The sequence below is a fragment of the Ictalurus furcatus genome, chromosome 5, assembly GCF_023375685.1.
Source record: "Ictalurus furcatus strain D&B chromosome 5, Billie_1.0, whole genome shotgun sequence".
Lineage (NCBI taxonomy): Eukaryota > Metazoa > Chordata > Actinopteri > Siluriformes > Ictaluridae > Ictalurus > Ictalurus furcatus.
The window spans coordinates 18795673-18811705 of NC_071259.1; the positions used below are offsets into that span (position 1 = coordinate 18795673).

The 16033-nt window shown below is 39.7% G+C and overlaps 1 protein-coding gene across 2 annotated transcripts in view; it reads left to right on the forward strand.

Moving 5' to 3' along the window:
- Positions 1 to 16033, forward strand: part of grid2 (glutamate receptor, ionotropic, delta 2) — a 517533-nt gene that overhangs the window by 314232 nt on the left and 187268 nt on the right. The window lies entirely within an intron of this gene.

The following is a 16033-nucleotide window of genomic DNA, read 5'->3' on the forward strand; positions in this document are numbered from 1 at the left end:
CAACCTCTGCTGGCAACATGTGTATTAAGGTGCTGGTTCATATTTGTCATTATATGGATGCAATAAACATTGCTTAATGCAGGCACTGATATTTTGGCTTCTTTTGTTTATTATTTTACGTCAGTGAAGTAATGCTGAAGTACATTGTACATTCATGTCATAAGATAATCGCATCAAAGATTTTTTTCCCCCTAAGTCATGTTCATTATACATATTTAAGGAAGTATGAAAAGTTTTATATTGTTCCATCTTTTTAAACATCTACAGAGCATCACTTTGATCCAAACAGTAAGAAAGAGTCAATTAATTTCTCACTTAAATATTTACAATCAAGAACATATGGTTCCATATATAAAAGCAGAGTGGGTGTATTAATTGTTAAGGACTGACAGCTGTGTTAGGTTAATACACCTGAACAGCAGCAAAGCCAAGTATTCAGAGCACAGGTACTTGAAAATTGGATTATTTACAACTCCAGCACTGCCAGCACTTCCTCAAAAGCCAGTCCCAAGTATTTATTACTTTGCCAATTACACTCCACCAGCCATTTTCATATCTCAAACAAATTACCCTTACAGTGTGTTTAATTTAGTTCTTTAAAGAGCATGGCTATTTTATATGACCCTGTAGGGATGATACATCACCCTCAGCAGATGTCTTGGAGGGTGGACATAAAGCTGCGTGCCATCAGCACAAAGTTTAATCCAACCAGCATTGGATTTATGTATTGGAGTATATGTATGTATCTGTTTACTGTATCTGTATCTACATTCTGTATTTGGATTTTAACCCATTATGTCCCCCAACTCAGTGGAATATACTGAGAAAAAAATAACGATAGAAATGTCTGCACTGTCAGAATGGTCTGAATTCTGGCTCTTGCAGTTCATAATTGGACTCGGCTAAATATATGCATGGGCTGTTTTTAATCTCTCACAGAGTTATTTGTGAAATATCCATCCATCCATCCATCCATTTTGTATACCGCTTATCCTTCAGGGTTGCAGGGAACCTGGAGGCTATCCCAGGAGGCATGGGGGATGAGGCAGGATACACCCTGGATGGGGTGCCAATCCATCTCAGGGCACAATCACACACACATTCATACACTACAGACACTTTGGACATGCCAATCAGCCTACCATGCATATATTTGGACTAGAGCAGTACACAATGGAATGGGGAGAACATGCAAACAGCACACACAGGGCAGTGTGTGCAGGAATCGAACCCCCATCCCTGGCGGTATAAGCTGAATGTGTTAACCACTAAGCCACCATGTACCCGCTGTCTGAAATGTTTTCTAACTAATTTAGTTAGTCTATTTCCCAAAATCTAAACAAATTAGTAGCCTAATTTAAACCACCATGACTTGAAACACTGAAGGACTACTGCATGTTCAGGTTAATGAACTTGGTCCTTATTTGAGTTTCATATTTGACAACTTGCTCACACCTGCAAGAAGTTCCCATTCACATAAAAAAAAATTATTGTTGTCTGTGTCCAAAAGATTGATTTTCTTTTTTCATGTTTTGGCTCATGTTGTTGGAAGCTCGCTCGCTCTCTCTCTCTCTCTCTCTCTCTCTCTCTCTATATATATATATATATATATATATATATATATATATATATATATATATATATATATATATATATATATATATATATATATATATATATATATAGTTAAACATTCTTGCATGTACTGCAATAGATGTGATGTTCTTTTCTATGTATTATGCAGCAACTGTCCCTGTTTGGGCTTTTATGATAGAAATTGTTAATCTGTAAAGCAAACTACACAAGAAGACAAAAAAGGTCTGAACCTTCTGGCAAGGTGACAGGTATACTGCGACTTTACAGAATCTGTGATGCTATCAGTCTTCACAAGAGCCCCTGAAACACTGGCCACAAAGTATCAATGACCCACCTCCATATTTTACAGTGGGGAATCATACGTTTGTCCTTGTGTGCTGTCCTTTTGTTGCCCAACCTTCTGATGGTGTACATGACCAAAAGGTTTGATTTTGGTGTCAACTGATACAATGCTAACCGTGGTTCTAATGAGAAGTTCGGTTGCTAGATTTTCTGAGATGCTCTCAACAAGGGCTTTTCCTTCAAATTGGAATCATCTGTAGTTTGGAGGCAAAAATGTGAAGTGCTCTCTGCATTTCAAATGCATTAATTTCTAGTTTACTTGCATCTCAGTTGTGCGAGTCCCATCTTATTGCTTGGCGGTTCAGAAGGCTCACACATTGATTATGACTGGGACTGTGAGTAGAGTCTTGAGGGCTCTTGTGTCAGGGGCTTATGGGGAGTTATTGCATGTCTCAATCAGTACTCATAAATCAAAGGCAACTCAGATGGGTTGGAATTGTCCTGGAATTGTCCTTAGAGTAACTATGATAGCATCCTGTATGCTTCATGATAAATGTCTCTTGTTAGAGGTTCATGTATTGAACGCAAAATTTGAATACTTGCTAAGTTAATTCTTTTTTTCCCCACTTTATTTAATTGCTATTCATACTCTGGGAGCATCCTATAAATAGCTGTCATATTTCATGGGGGCGGGGGGGGGGGGGGGGTTCTGTGTTAAACACATAATATTTGCTTTCCACTTATAATAAATCATTACCCATTAAGCGTATTTTATTGTGCTGATTTATTTTTAAGATTTACTTTGTACTTTTCCCAGAACACAACTATGTCAGCAGTTTTTGCTGCCTAGAAAATGTGCAAGTCAAACTGAATTTACTTTTTGGATTTTGTGCCATTCACTCTGGGTATGTGCATCTGCATCTGTGTGTGTTTATTCATTCATTCTCAGACTGGAACTCTCCCGCAGAGAAAGCTTGATGAATGATGACACAGCCATGGCATGTGCTGATAAGCCTGTGGGCGGATTACGCTTCTAATCTGTCAACCCACAATATTTCACATCCTACAATATTACACACACACAGAGCAACTCACTTTAGCAGAGTCTACAGCCCCTGTACCTGACTCACCAACATCAACAATCTGGAACCTAACTGAGTATATAGTGAAAGTTCAGTGATTAAAGTTCTGTACTAGTGACAAAGTTTTGAGTTGTCTATAAAGATTTTCCAGGTCATTTCAAAATGTGTAGCACTGTTTAGGCATCCCTTGTGTAGTCAGTAGGTTTTTCCCACTTTACAGTAACTGGTAAAGTAGGCAATTTAACACTAAATTCTGCCATGTCTTTGTTTTTGAGCAGTAAAGATGGAGTTCTGTAAAACATGAACGGCAGAAGTACTGTAAATACAATTAAAACTTTTTTGTCAGGCTTATTTTTTGGTTTAATTTACCTATGATACAAATGCTTGATGCTATTGTAAGTGAATTATAGGTGATTCCCCTGTGTTGAGGTTTTGGTTGTTCTAGATTGATGTTAACTGGCTCCTTGATGCCTAATTTGAAACAGCTGTCTCCAGTTTCCTCCCGTTATTCTATGAGACTGTGCTTGGCTGGGGTGGTGGTTGGGTACTGCCCTTTCTCAATACAAATATCAAATGAGTTTTTTTTGTGATTGTTGCGGCCAAAAATGCTTGATTTTGCAGCTATTTTTTTCAAAACTTGTGATGCAACTTGTCTTGCTTGAATTGGTGACCTTGCAATAGCACAATTTTTGAGACCTTTTAGCTGTACTCATATTCGATGCATATGTATTGAAGAGGACATGCTGAATGTGTGTTGTGATGATGTCACATGACATGTCTTGGCAAAAATCTGTGCTAATTTTGAGAAATTGCAAACTCCTCTGAATTTTGAGGAGTTTGCTTGAATTTTGCATTAAAATCCTGGAGGGACTGAAAAATAGACTGTTGTATGCAATAGGTTTGTGCTGAAGAATACAAAAAGAGGAAACAATGGTTTGACTGCTAATGAAGCAGCTTTTCCACTCACTAAACACTAGACACTGTATTAGTATTGCATAGACAAATGAAGCTTTTCAGCAGAGGTTATGCATCAGTGGATTGGGTGGTACTGTTATGACAACTGTACAATTGTGTATATGTTTGGCTCCAACTGAAATGATTGACTGTGGCAGAGAGTTGCTTGTTGGTGTTGGTTGGTGCTTTTAATTCATCAGGTAGTGCTCCATTACCTTGGCTATAGAGTGTTGGAGTACAACCCCAATTCCAAAAAAGTTGGGATGCTGCGTAAAATGTAAATAAAAACAGAATGCAATAATTTGCAAATCTCATAAACCCATATGTTATTCACAATAGAATATAGAAAACATATCAAATGTTTAAACTAAGTAAATGTACCATTTAAAAAAAAAAAAAGGTAATTTTGAATTTAATGGCCGCAACACAAATTCAAAACATGGAAAAGAAAGTGTTACTAAAAAGAAGATCTAAAAATGCTCAAAATAGGTCTCCTTTACCATCTAATTATGCACCATAAATGAATGTTTGATGTTCACCACATTCATTTTGCAGGTAGAAGTTTCATACTAAAAGTACAGAAGATCTACCCATGAGGATAAAACCTCAGTGATAGTTATTTATTTTCCTAAGAATGTGTTCAACTCTTGTTTGCTTCCTTTTTCCCCCTCAAACTCCTATCACCGTCTCCTTAACCAATTGTATTTGATTTTTCTGTTGGTGATCAGTTCACATACTCTTCCCACAAAAGTAGTAAATTACTAGCAAAAGCCATTAGTGTTTGAAGGGCAAAATCTTAAAAAATCCCCAAAACCAACCTGCATGCATCACTGCAAAGCCAAAATGTTGAATAAAACTGCAAAATAATGATTGTTATCATTAATTGGGAGTATTCAAAGGCAGCAAAATAACAAAAATCTGTAAATAACCTAATTGTTGAATGTCATCTCTCTGCTTGATGACATTTTTATGATGACTCTGTGATGTTTTAATCAATAGCACTGAAATATTCCCCTAAAGCTTTATTTTGCTTGTGCAATATCTCCAAAACAGTAACTTTTCAGGCTAAGAATAAAAAATGTCTGAGCTTTTCATTATCACCTTAATTATGGTCAAACTTCAAATGGCTGGGAGTTCATTTAATCATTAATAGCTATAAAATGCCTGAAGGGTGCGAAGGAGACAGTCAGCTTTCAATTTATGTTGTTAAATCTGTATAAAATGAAGGACTTTATTTTCATGAGAGCAGTGGTCTACCCCAGGCAGCTTGCACGACAGACGGGAACTTCCAAACACGAGCAAAAGTTGATTTCATAATTCACTAGTGCATAACCTCAGTTATTAACATGAGCAACATTAGAAGCCTCAGGAACAAATGTTTCAAGAGGGAATTGAGCATGAGGGAAATTAGCCAACAAACCTCTAACCCTGGTTTCACCTGGATGCATCTCTTGTTCGTGGCACTCATTTTGTGTGTAGATCTTTCATCCCAATGAGCTTTGTTATCAGTAAATTGTTCCTTATTATTAAAAAAAATGCCAGTAAGCTTTGGCTGAGGCACAGTTAGTTGCACCACATATGAAATGCAATTTATGATTTAATTTCACTTCACACATTGCCTGATGCAATTCAACTGTGTGAGGAAAATTACTTCCATGTTGTCCATTGAAGTTCCCGGACTGGCAGTGAGAGTGCCCACTGGGTAGCTTATTATAAGCAGACTGTAATTATTTTATGTAAGGCACTACAGCTAGGGAGATAAACATGGGAAATAGTGTCACTTTAATTTGCCTCGCAAAAGACTGATTTGCTGCATACTCTGGCTTTTGTTTGTGTCACTAGAATGATACAGACCAGTGCTACTTGTTTGTTTAATGTCTGAATGTTATAGGTATTGCTATGTTTCAGTCGGGGTTTGCCCTTCTAGTGAATGAGCTGCTTTAGCTTAGTTTACTGGCTCCGTAAAGCACTTACAAATATATATACTGGCCCATTGTAACAGATTTATGAATACAAAAGCTGTAGAAATGGGGGGAAATTAGAATTAAGAGGAAAAATAAAAGTTATAGAAGTTCTGTGCTTATGATTTGTGCCAAGACATGCAGGTTAAAACAGGAGGGAAGAGGAAGAATGTTGATGGTTGTGAATATAAGCCTTTATATGGTAATATACACCATATGCAGCGTAAGTATTATATTTATTATATAATAATAATAATAATAATAATAATTATATATATATATATATATATATATATATATATATAACTAAATATATATATTATTATATATAATAAATATAATACTTACGCTGCATATGGTGTATATTACCATATAAAGGCTTATATTCACAACCATCAACATTCTTCCTCTTCCCTCCTGTTTTAACCTGCATGTCTTGGCATATATATATATATATATACACACACACACACACACACACACACACTACTGACCTAACATTATTTGGATGATATTTAATGATGTTGCAAAGCCCTATTTGCAAGACATCTCTTTCGATATTACAAAGTTGCTCAGATTGTTACATGCTAGCCAAATATATCATTAGTAGTTAGTGATGCTCCCTATTTGTTAGCATCATGATCACTGCTATCACATGATTACTCGTTTCACTGCAGCTTCACTTAAATATAATGAAGCAAGAAATATGTTGGAAATGAATAATAGAAATGGTCGTGGGGTACAGAATACAGTACATACACTATATGCTTGTCAGGTTACAGTGACCAATTTTACTTGGCAGTCAAGGGCAGTGGTGTAACCTTGGGTGACACTACAGCAGATTTAATACAGAGAACAGATTTTCAGTCTCATTGAAACTGTAAATATATTTTTAGTGAATAGGCCTAGCAGGCTGTATGCTTTTACTATGCTCTCACTTTGTGTGCACTATATAGCCTAAATGGACACCTGACCATCACACCCATATGTGGGTCTTCCCCAGATTGTTGCCACAAAGTTGGAAGCACATAGTTGTACAGGATGTCTTTGAATGCTGTAGCATTAAGATTTCCCTTCACTGGGACTAAGGGGCCCAAACCTGTTCCAGTATGACAATGCCCCTGTGCACAATGTGGGGTCCATGAAAACATGGTTTGCCAAGGATGGGGTGGAAGAACTCGAGTGGCCTGGACAAATCCCTGACTTCAACCCCACTAAGTACCTTTGGAATGAATTGGAATGCTGACTACGTCTTATGCTTCCTCGGGTTTTAAATTCACTTCACACCTGTAAAAGCTAGATTAATTATGATTGACATGGGACATGAAAATATATGCCAACCTCTTTCTATCTTACATTAGCAAACGTGAAGAAGCATAGAGTTCACAGGAAGTTCATGGAGAGGGACAAGAGAAACAGGTGTTTCAGTGGAAATTACATCAACACATCAAATAATGCTACGCGTTTCAAGGCACTTCATTGGGACTTTTTAAGATAAAATCAGGAATGGTCTTCTTACATGGTGTCACGATTTCCCCTTTAAGCAGCGCACTGTGGAACATGTGAGCGCGCGTGCACGAGCGCACTCCAACTTTTCCCTTGTTGACAATCGTGACATTTCGACACGTGCATTTGTTATGTTTTGTTATGTCTCCTCCCTGTTCTGCCATTGGCTATTGTTTCACGTGTGTCTGAATTGCCCTCAGCTGTCAGCCATTACGAGGCTGATTGTGTTTGTATATATACCGCGTGCCTCCCAGAACACAGCGCGGAATATTGGATAGATTAGATACTTCGTTTAGATTCCTTACCATAGTCATAGTGATAGTCCACGTTGGTTTCTCCACTCCCAGTCTCTCGCGATTGTTTATGTTTCATGTTTGATATATCGACCCTGTATCCTGTGACCGCGACCTTGATTCCTGCTTTGTCCCGTGTATGCCTGTTTGCCGATCGTCTGACCTTTAGCATGTTTCTGGATTACGTTATTGGATTACGTTTTGGATTTACCTGCCTGTGTCTCTCTTAAATAAAACTGTTCAAACTGCGATTCCATCCGTCATGTCTCCGTTACGTCATGATACGTGACAGAATATTCCGCCCAAAACATGGATGCAGCAGGAGAACGGAGAAAACTCAGAACCTGGAAGTCGACGCCAACCGTCCCTGCTATGGACTCAGTCCAATTCTCACAAGGGACATTTATGGAGCTTCCTGATACATTTGACGGATTTTTCAGTTCCCCGGAATATTTTCTGGTAGACTGTCAGTTCTATTTCTCCAGCCTGTTTGACCCGAAGCCAGAGGAGAAGCAATGGCTCCGATTCATGTGGTCCCGGTTCTTTGGACCGGCCCGTCAGTGGGTGCAGCTCCTACTGGATAAGCACTGTAGGAACCTGGACAGTGTAGAACAGTTTGTGGAGGAGTTCATGATGCGGTTCGGGAGTCCGGAGGCGAGGGTCGAGCTAGAGCAACTTTTTGGGGGGGTAGGTCTGGCAGGCAAACCTGCCCTGCCGTTTACCCACTACTACAGGCAAACTCATGCAGAGCCCCAGCTGGAGGTTAACCTGGCGACCTCAGAGCTCGAACCTGAGACCCACGGGGTGGGCTCACCTGCTGAGCTCCAGCTAGAGGTCACCAGGGAGGCTCCAGCACCAGAGCTCCAGCCTGAGGTTCGGTAGGGGGTCTCAGCTCCACAGATCCACTGTAAAGCCCAGTTACTGTCCCAAGTGTCTGTTAACATGGACAACCAAGCCCTGCTTACGTCCAAGTCTGCCGACATGACTGACCAAGTTCTGCTCAAACCCAAGTCTACTGACACGGCCGACCAAGTTCTGCTCAAGCCCGAGTCTACTGACACGGCCGACCAAGTTCTGCTCAAGCCCGAGTCTACTGACACGGCCGAGAAAGTTCTGCTTAAGCCCAAGTCTAGTGACACGGCCGACCAAGTTCTGCTCAAGCCCAAGTCTACTGACACGGCCGACCAAGTTCTGCTCAAGCCCAAGTCTAGTGACACGGCCGACCAAGTTCTGCTCACGCCAAGTCTGCTGACACGGACGACCAAGCTCTGCTCACGTCCAAGTCTGCTGACCTGACCAACCAAGTGTCTGCTGAACCGGACAACAAAGCTCAGTCCACGTCCAAGTCTGCTGACCTGACCAACCAAGTGTCTGTTGACACGGACAACCAAGCTCTGCTCATGTCCATGTCTGCTGATCTGACCAACCAAGTTATGCTCACGCCAAAGTCAGAAAATACGTTCGACCAAGTTCTGCTCACACCCGAGTTTGCTGAAACAGACAACCAAGTTCAGCCTGCAGGCTCTGCTGAGTACGTCGCTCTGCTTTCCTGTTCAGCCGAGGACGTCTCTCCACTTTCCTGCACTGCTGAATACGTCACTCTGTTTCCCTGCTCCGCCGAGGACGTTGCTCTGCTTTCATGTTCCACCGAGGACGTCACTATGCCTTCATGCACAGCCGAGGACGTCACTCCGCTTTCCTGTTCAGCCGAGGACGTTGCTCTGCTTTCCTGTTCTGCTGAGGACGTCACTCTGCTTTCCTGCTCTGCCGTGAATGTCGCTCTGCTTTTTTGTTGCGCCAAGAACGACGTGCGGTCTCCTGGCTCTGCTTGGGACATTTTGCCTAGGGGGCCGGGACCGCCGATGGAGGTGGATGTTTCATGGCACTCCGGGAGGAGTGCCCTTGTGGGGTTTCTGTCACGATTTCCCCTTTAAGCAGCGCGCTGTGGAGCATGTGAGCGCGCATGCACGAGCAGGTGCACCTGCTTTTCCCTTGTTGACAATCGCGACATTTCGACACGTGCATTGGTTATGTTTTGTTATGTCTCCTCCCTGTTCTGCCACTGGCTATTGTTTCACGTGTGTCTGAATTGCCCTCAGCCATCAGCCATTACGAGGCTGATTGTGTTTGTATACATACTGCACGCCTCCCAGCACACAGCGTGGAATATTGGATAGATTAGATACTTCGTTTAGATTCCTTACCATAGTCATAGTCATAGTCCACGCTGGTTTCTCCACTCCCAGTCTCTCGCGATTGTTTATGCTTCCTGTTTGGTATATCGACCCTGTATCCTGTGACCGCGACCTTGATTCCTGCTTTGTCCCGTGTATGCCTGTTTGCCGATCGTCTGACCTTTTGCATGTTTCTGGATTACGTTATTGGATTACATTTTGGATTTACCTGCCTGTGTCTCTCTTAAATAAAACTGTTCAAACTGCAATTGCATCCGTCCTCATCTTCCTTACGTCACGAGACGTAACACATGGATTCTACATGAAAACTAGCGTTAGTGTTACAGTGAATGGCATGTTATTTACCAACTAAATGGAATGTTGCCGTTTTGCCAGCTGTGAAAATTAGTATTGCTGGGTAGTACTTAAATAAGAAATAGTGTTGCCAAGGCAATACCGGCAATGGCCATGACATACTGTAATGTGTAAAATTACTAAAAGTAATTTAGTAAAGTGAAGATTATTGATTAATCTGAATTAATTAATTAAAATTAATTAACTGTTTTTGTTTCTACTTCACTATACACTTCTCTGTAAAGAAAAATAAACAGCAGCAGCAAGAACAACAAATTAAATCTTATTTTTCTGTACTTTTTCACAGTACTGTATCTGTATTTAGAATACTGTGCTGTCATATATAATGTATGACACCATGTTAATAATTTCCCTTGCAACAACTTAAGGTTAAATGCTTGGCTTCCGGGCATGAGCATACCTATTAGATCATGAACCTGCAAGCTTCTGGGTTCCAGCTGGTATTACAAGAGATTGCAGAAGAGATGTGATGTAGTGAGTGTGTGTGTGTGTGTGTGTGTGTGTGTGTGTGTGTGTGTGTGTGTGTGTGTGCACGTGTGTGTGTGTGTGTGTGTGTGTGTGTGTGTGAGTGAGTGAGAGAGAGACAAGCCAGACAATGTGCATGTGTCTGTACATGTCAGAAACCTTACCCCTGCCCTTGTCTGAACTGTCTGTGTGATCGTCATGTGGTGACAGTGTGCTAGTGAATTCATGTACAGTGATGTGATGGCTGTACTTATGACTCACTCCACACTGTGGATAAATTATACATGAGGGAAGCCACATGGAAAGTGAGGTTTGAACAACCGACATTAACGAAAATGGTAAATGCAGCATGCTAATATCTATGATGTATTAAGAGCATTCTGCGAGATTAATAATGTAAAATTACATTTCGCAGTAATGTAAAAATACCTGTGCTTACTAAAATCCAATTCATGGTTCTGAAGTATTTTTTCTTAAATAGAAAACATTACAATGCCCCATGATGGTTCTGTGACGTGATGGATCATTATATTTCTCAGCTTATTCTTACCAAAGACCCATAAATGGAAATCCTGTGCTATTACAGTGGATGTGAACGGATTCACTATATCAAACGCATTCAAGTAAAATTAATGAATGTCTTGTAACTTAAAATTTCTTGCTTATAAAAGACCAGGAAAGCAACTCACATGACTGAATGGTGTCAACAGATCACTTTTAATGCTCTTTTTAATTTGTTCATGGCTATAAAACACGTCAATATGAAGTGGTTATGATTTTTTTTTATGCACTGGTGTATCATCTTACTGCTAGTGACTAATGCCAGTAACTTTTTTTTTTTTTAACAAGTCATGAGCTGCCCTCCTGTGACTAATTTACATACACGTGCTTGGGTGCAACTTGATGGATCATGTTTCAACAACTAAAGGCACTGAACTCCAGCCAGTGTTTTTTTTTTTCCTGTCATGCTATCATCAGTTATGCTACAGTGTGTTTTGAGTGCTCAGTTCAACTTCGATACTGTGGTCCGCCAGTTAACAAACCCCTTCACTATACCTAAACTCTGTATAATAAACTCACTTTTTTAAATTATAGGTACAGTATTTTAGTTATCATTGGCAAAATTATCACACTGTACACAATGTACACTGTGCTGTCTGTGTACTTGAAATAAGGTATGGTAAAGAGTTATTTTCTATCAAATCCACATGTTATGATATATAAATGTTCATGTTATATTTAGCACTCCCTCCAGGATTTTGCAATCACAGAAATTAATGCAAAATCAAGCAAATTCCAAAATATTCGGAGGAGCTTGCAATTTTTCAAAGAGCCCTCTGCGATTCATGTGCGTCGAACATGAGTACAGCTAAAAGGGCTCATTTACCAACAAACATCACTGCGAAAGACCGCGCAAAACAATTTCATGCAATTGCAATATCGCCATTTCAAGTAGCTTTCCAAAAAAATTGCAAAAAACACTCCGCAACTTGCATTCACAAAAAACCTCAGCAAAATCCTGTATGGACTGATTTAGGCTACAAACACTGATAAAAGATAAAGAACCCTTAATGGCATATAAAATAGAGCTTTTCATATTTAGATGAACTGATATCCCTAGTCACCTGCATAAAAACTAATTATCCCCTTTAAGACACAGGGGCTCTTCACTTGCTCCTATTTTCAATCAACAAAGAGGCTGTCACACAAGAAATGATACAGAGCACAATGCTTCAATTACTGGAAATCACTTTAACTATGTCAACTGATTATCTCAAATGTTTTACATCATTACCTAATTACATGATGCCACTTTCCTAAAGTGCACTCCTGGCCTCCAAAGATTGCACATAGTTGTTGTTGTGTCTTCCCCCACCTTTTTTAAAGAAGTAGTTATTTGGTGGATTTTTTTTTTTTTTTATGATCAAAGGATACCTTTCTACATGTACCTGTGTATTATTTAAAGAAATACAGTGCATCATTAATTCTGATTATCTTTGTATCTTGCTCACCATAATGAGTACTCACCATCCTCTCCGCCACTTTAAGAGCCCAGACAGGTGGAAAATATGGCATAATAACAATAATCATCGTTCTTTGAAAGTGCCATCTTGAAGCACATGCTTTTACCATATAATTTGAACATCCGTGGTACTGGATTAGAATGTGAGTTCCTTAAGCACTTTGTGTCTACCAATATGTGAACTTTTGCAGATCACAAGGACTAGGCTCAATTAGAGTGGTAATGAATGCAGGTTTTAAAAGTTGTTACTTAGAAAGCAATGCCATTTGGCTTTTAATATCATCAGTTTTTGTGGCTGTATTACAGGCACCTGACCAGGAATGGAGGCAATTAACAAAATTCTGGCTTTAGACCATTTGAAAAACAGACACATGGTCCACAGTGCAAAGTGATTCAATAGTTACAGAGCAATAGCAATAGTTACATTAGCTAACTAGTTTGATGAATCTTGAGATTCAGTTCATGGACAGATGCAATGACATTTTCGTTTAGAATTCCCTGGAATAATTCAGAATTCATTGTCCCAACAATGATGGCAAGTTGTCCTGGCCCAGATGCAGCAAAACAGGCCCATACCATGATGTTACCACCACCACCATGTTTCACAGATGGGATAAGGTTCTTATGGTGGAATGCAGTGTTTTCCTTTCTTAAAACATAATCGTTCTCATTTAAAACCAGAAAGTTCTACTTTGGTCTCATCCATCCACAAAACCTTTTTCCATTAGGCTTCTGGCTTGTCCACGTGATCTTTAGCAACCTGCAGAAGGGCAGCATTGTTCTTTTTGGAGCGCACAGCAAATATATCACAAACATTTAAATAAATTATTGCATCTGAAATACAGTTGCATTGCATATATTTTAGACAAAGTACTTGTCTTTTCAATAGTGCAAAACCAATTGGGAATCTAATGGCATATCAGCTGCGTTAAGGCTCTCCACACTATTTGCATGTTGCAACACAGGGGTCTTTATTAATAACGCATTTACCAGTTCCGTACTGAGCTTGAATTTCCTTTAGTCCTGAGTCCTACTGTTGAGTTCAGGACTATTTTCACAGCAGCTTTTAAACCTAACACAGAGTGCATTTACTTTTGGTATTCCCAGGCACAGTTTATGTAATGAGCTACAGCCTTAGTAATAGAATATTAATGTCACATGATTTTTTTTTTTATGACTGCATCATGACATATTTTGCACTGCACCACTTCATGTACATACAGTATAGTACATGGCCAGTAGTGTGTTAAATAACAAAAATAGTCAAGTAGTGTATGTTATATGCCATATTAATTGTGAAAAAGTAAGCAAAATAATGTCAGTTTAAGGATGTACATCTTAATGTAATATAAATCTTCTGTAATAATACTTTTTGTCTTTATAAATGACTTCAATGGCGTTTAGTCCTGTTAAGTAGTTCTTCCTGAGATCTCTGTCACTTATATCTTTGCCCGTTCTTCTTGATGTATATGTAGTGGTGGAGTGGTGTGTTAAGGCTCTAAGGTTGGGGGTTCAAGCTTCAGCACTGCCAAGCTGCCAGTGTCGGCCCCTTTAGCAAGGCCTTTAACCCTATGTGCTCCAGGTGCACCGTATCATGGCCCTTAAACTTGTTGAGAGGGGCACTGTATCATGGCTGATCATGTACTCTGACCCCAGCTTCCTAACAAGCTGGGATATGTGAAAAAAAATTGCATTGTGCTGTAATATATATGGGACAAATAAAGGCTTCTTGTTCTTCTTCTTCATGTCTCATCATATGTTCTTCAAAACATTTCTGGAGACCAAAAGGACATGGCAAAACATCTCCTCAGTATTTTGCTTTTGATTGTTGTGTTGTCATAGAATTCACCAACATTTCATTTTTAAATTTGTTTGTACATTGTAAAATACAAGTACAACTTGTATTGTATCACTTCAAAAATTATAGGGGGATGCACACTTTTGCCTTCAGCCAGGTGCACACTGAGGAGTGTTGTTTGTGTGGCCCTAGGTGCATATGTCCCATGTAGACAAGTACTTTTGAGGATAATAACCTGCTACATTTATTTATTGATCAGAGTGATTTTACATGGCACACCACTGCATTAATATTGGATTTTCATCTCAACTCGGTGGTGAATGTGCAAGGCTTCTTCCAGGTGTAGAGTCAGAGGTAGATCTGCAGGTGATTGTAATGAACAATGAGTATAAATCTCTGGATGAATACAAGGTTTTGATGTAGCAGGCAAACAACCTCACCACAAGCCACCTGTCACTCAGGGAAAGGGAGGCTTGAACACTGATTCATTGCTGAATCAGTCATGCAGGCATTGTGTCAAATTCTATTGGGTTTTTGTACAGTCCACTTGTTGGTATCTCTGTTTCTACTGATGTGTAGTGTGTACCTTGGGACTATCCTCACATTATTTGAAAGCATTTTCGAAAGAAGGTAGATCTGCTGAAATCCTCTCTAGGGGAGACACTGGCTTAGTCATAGGGCTGTTGTTTACCACATCCTGAAAGCACTGCCAAGTAACATCACAAGTGCCTATTTGTCAGTCTTAAGGACATTGCCAGTATTGATGCATTACTCGATCACACCACCTACACACAAGATTTAAGATGATGAATCACTGCTTCAAAGAAACTGCCATCTTAATGGTTAGGTTATCACAGTTGTGATTAGGTCACTTGCCCTGTATTTATAGCCTTCTTGATCTTTGTGCAGCAGCAGTAGCTGAGGCTCATTCTGCTGCTGTTTTTGGTACATGCTACAGTTAAGTGGAAACATCTGGATAGGCAGAGGGTGCATTTGAACATATAGGACAGGCTGAGCCATAGGCTGTGACCGACACACACAGAAACACAGAGACACACACACACACACACACACACACACATACACACACACATATAGCAGGCGGTGAAACATAAGCTGACCCCCTCCACCCACCCACACAACTGCTGGGCCATGGATTGTTATTGTAACCTTGGCAAGCATAAAATATTAATGTCACACACATGGAGTAACAAAATAAAAGTCGCATCATATTTGGCTCCATCTGTTGTTTGCTTTATTTATTTATTTTTTAAAGGAGGGGGTGTCTGTAGTAAAGCATTACATGCCATATAATAACCACCATTCCAAAGCCAGACTTTTAATAGCTGTTCTATGCATTAAAGATAACAATTTAGCATAGGGTCTGTGTTTGGTGAATGAAAAATGTTTTTCTATACAGGTCTCTGCAGAAACTATATCTTCATGTTGGAATAGACAGACTCTTCAGCTCTATTTGCCTAATCAAACATTCTCCACTTGCGCTCCAGTTGATAGGATGCTTTA